Source organism: Gymnoscopelus braueri (genome assembly GCF_963280865.1).
Source record: "Gymnoscopelus braueri genome assembly, chromosome: 16".
NCBI lineage: Eukaryota > Metazoa > Chordata > Actinopteri > Myctophiformes > Myctophidae > Gymnoscopelus > Gymnoscopelus braueri.
The window spans coordinates 50,566,355-50,570,172 of NC_137616.1; positions in this window are offsets into that span (position 1 = coordinate 50,566,355).

Consider the following 3,818-nt stretch of genomic DNA (forward strand, 5'->3'; position numbering starts at 1 on the left):
TTAAACATTGGAACAAAAATAAAATGACATATAAAACATCCTGTGTCTTCAATTCACAAACATTTGAGGTATAAGTATAGTCCTGAGAATCAGTGTTGCACTTGTAGTGAAAATAGCAGTAGGTTGGCTATTTTCACCATTTTCTAAAATGGAGACACTAGGTCTCCACCCGACAGGGCCTGTGAAAACAAAGACTGCCTTTACCTCGCAAGTTAATGTGTGCAAACATTTAAAGAAAGAAAATAAATAAATAACTAGCATGTTCCATGCTACTTCATACACTATAAAAGTATTAAGGTAAGAAGTGTTCTCAATAAAGTGCTATCTCACAAAATAACAAGTGCATAACGGCACATGAACATTCAACAGGTGAGGTACTGTACGTTGCATTTTCAGGTCTAGAAAATAATTATAATGGAGTGTCAGGATACAGATTAGTGAAACTGGAAGTGATGACCCAAAGAAATTAGATCCAAAATTGGAACTGGAACACTGAAAATGTCACAATAGTGCAAAAAGGGTTTAACAGAAAAATAACATATGGGGTGGTAGTTGCAGGGGAACCACCCCAGATCTGCTCGCACAGTTCTAAATAAATGAGTATTACCCTTCCATGGCCGCTTTTACGACCGGCGTCAAACGCTGCCCTACATTTACAATGTATTGCCTTGAGCTTTGTTGTTATTATGGACTTGGTAATCTCCTTGCGATGAGGGTAGTCGGTATTTGGCTCTGGTGGGTACTGTTCTAAGAACAGAGCCAAAATGTCGGTATATTTACTCATGCATGTCTCCCAGTCCACGTTTTCAAAGGATCTGTTCACTTTGAACTCGAGCACAACATTGAGGAACAATTCCACCTCGCTGTCAGTCCAAAAATAGGAATCCCCTTTGGCTTTTGGTGGCATTGTGGCAAAAACAAAATGTAGAAACTAACTGTAACTAACAGCTAAGGTGACGCTGATATCTTTCTGACGGAAACCGTAAAATGTAAACACGGAAATACTACCGGTAGTAGTTTTTTCCCCCAGGCCTCTGATTGGCCAGTGCGGCTTTAGGGTACAAATATATCCCCACCTGCTGGTGTGGCATACTATAGACAGCGTTTTTATAACGTTTAGCCGTTGTCGTGTGGATAGAGAGATTTTTTAAAACGGGGCCGTGTAGACGCGGAGGTTTTCAAAAACGAAAACGAAATATTTGCGTTTATGAAAATACCCGTGTACGTGTGGACAAAGCCTAAGACAATAGCCACTGTCTCTCAGCTCCTTATCTGACCTAATCAATCAACAGGCTCTCATGTGACAAGCATGTGACATGTGTGAACTCCTCACAACTCAGGCCTGCTGTGGATTTCAACACTGTAGGTCAGAGCTGTAATTTTAAGATTTATTTGGCTATTTAAAAAAAAAAAAAACATGGAAATGTGCAAATCTTTGAATACATATTTTATAAAGCGAAAATGTTAAACTCAAATTGTTGCTTTTGGGGATTCTACAAATGTCTTCTAAAAAAAACTTAAGGACCCCTCAAATCCTAACTGAAGTTCCCGGATTGAATGGGTTAAGATCTGAATATAATGTATGAAAATAATATACGACACGAGTAAAGAAGTCTTGAAGAAATGAAAGGAGGTCATTGATGGTGATGAAATAGGTAAACTAGATGATTCCAGTCTGATGGTGCTTTAAACTTAAAAGAACATTTAACTAACAATTTATTTAGGTTTCTCGGTACATTAGGAAAAAAAAGGTCTGGATGGAATTAATAGTGGGGTTCTGTGTCAATGTAATTTTTTATTTGCATTTACAATTCATGTGAAAGTTTGGTTTTCACTAATTTGAAGGTAATGGTCTATAGAACAATTCTGGTCGAAGATTTATGCACCTAGATTAAAGTTTGGCCTCTAGGGGGCGTTGGCATTTTCCAACCCCCCACCAGCCCTAGCAAAATATGTTAACTGTTGTAACTTTTGATTGGATTATCCGATCTGAACATATGAGATATGTATGGATACAGGATCAGGAGTAGTATTTGGTAGATAGATAGATAGATAGATAGATAGATAGATAGATAGATAGATAGATAGATAGATAGATAGATAGATAGATTTGTATTATAGTGTCCTGCACCACAGGATGCCCAGCCCGCACGGGCTTATAAGCCACTCTCACAGTGTACATACACCAAGATACACCACAGACAGAATACATAACATTTTGATTGTCCAAGCTGTGGGTTACGGGTACATCGTCCTCCACCTCAACCAAGCCATGCTTTCTCTATGAATTTTCCTAAAACAAAAACTTCCATATCGAACAGCCAACTTAACATATAACATTCAGACATCCAAAACAGATCTGGATTCGTATCCTGCATTTTTTCAAATAAAGAATTTCGTACATCATTGTAGTGGACAGAAACAAAATGAACCTCATCCTCCACAACTCCCAGGTCACAAAGAACACACAATCGCTGCTCCTCAGGAATGCCAGTATATCTACCCACCTCAACTGCCAGAGGTAATGCACCAGATCTTAACTGGGCACAGAGAGACCTCTGTCCTCTCTTTAGATTGAATGCAACATAAGGTTCAGTGATATCATTCTCTTTATATTGAACATCATTTCTTAACTTTGCTTTTTTCCAAATGTCCACCCTCCATTGCTCCTGATGTAACATTGATAATTTATGTTTGACCATATTTATGTTACAATGAAGGTTGTTCATAAAATATACATTTAAATCAGAAAGTGAAAACATTGAAGTGACCTCTCTTATCCATGGATGATTACATCTTCTATTCCAATTAAATATACTTTTCGTAAGCCTCTCTTCTGGCAGTTGGGTAAGGCGGTTCCACAGTCTAATCATTTCACATCTCTGCCTTGTGAGGCAGCTTTCCCAACCTGTGTCACCTTCAATGGCCAACTTAGTGGTATACTTGTGCACCCCGAGAAAACACCTTAAAGCTCTACTCTGAATATTTTTACATTCGGTGGCCTCCTGAAAGCCCCATACACCTGCTGCATAAAATAAAATGGAAGAAACCATAGAGTCAAAGAGCTTGGTAAATGTAGCAAAACCTAAATCAGGGCACAGTTTCACTTTACTTAATATGGCACCTAATGCTCTACCTAATGAGTCAGCCAATACTTTCCTCCCCTCAGAAAAACTCATACATTCATGAAAAACAAAACCCAAGTATTTATATGAGGGGACATAACTCAAAGACATTGACCCAAAAGTAAAACTATGGTTACTCTGCTGTTCAGCTTTCCTTCTAAAATGTATAATCTGAGTTTTCTCTCTGTTAATGGCAAGTCTCCATTTACTGCACCATAGACCCACAATATCCAACATTTTCTGTAAATTTGACACATTTTCAGCCATCAGCGCAATGTCATCAGCATATTAAAGAATACTCAAATTAATATTTTCAATTGATAGACCCAAATTGGCCTGCTTGATTTCCTGAGCTAAATCATTTACATAAAGAGCAAACAGAGTGGGTGAGAGCACATCACCTTGCTTCACACCAAATGGCGTGGGAAACCAGCCGGTTCTGAGGTCGTTCAACTGCAGGCAAGCGACTGGGGATTTTATAAAGCTCTGATGGCATTACACAATGTACCGTTGATACCCGCGCAGAGTAACTTGTATTCCAACAAGTCTCTATTGATCCAATCAAAGGCTTTTTTTTAAATCAACAAAACAAACAAATGTGCTTTTACCCTCCTCTAATCTAGCTCTTACCACAGATGAAATAACAAAAATATGATCAATACAAGACTTGTTTTTTCTAAAAAAATAACGTTC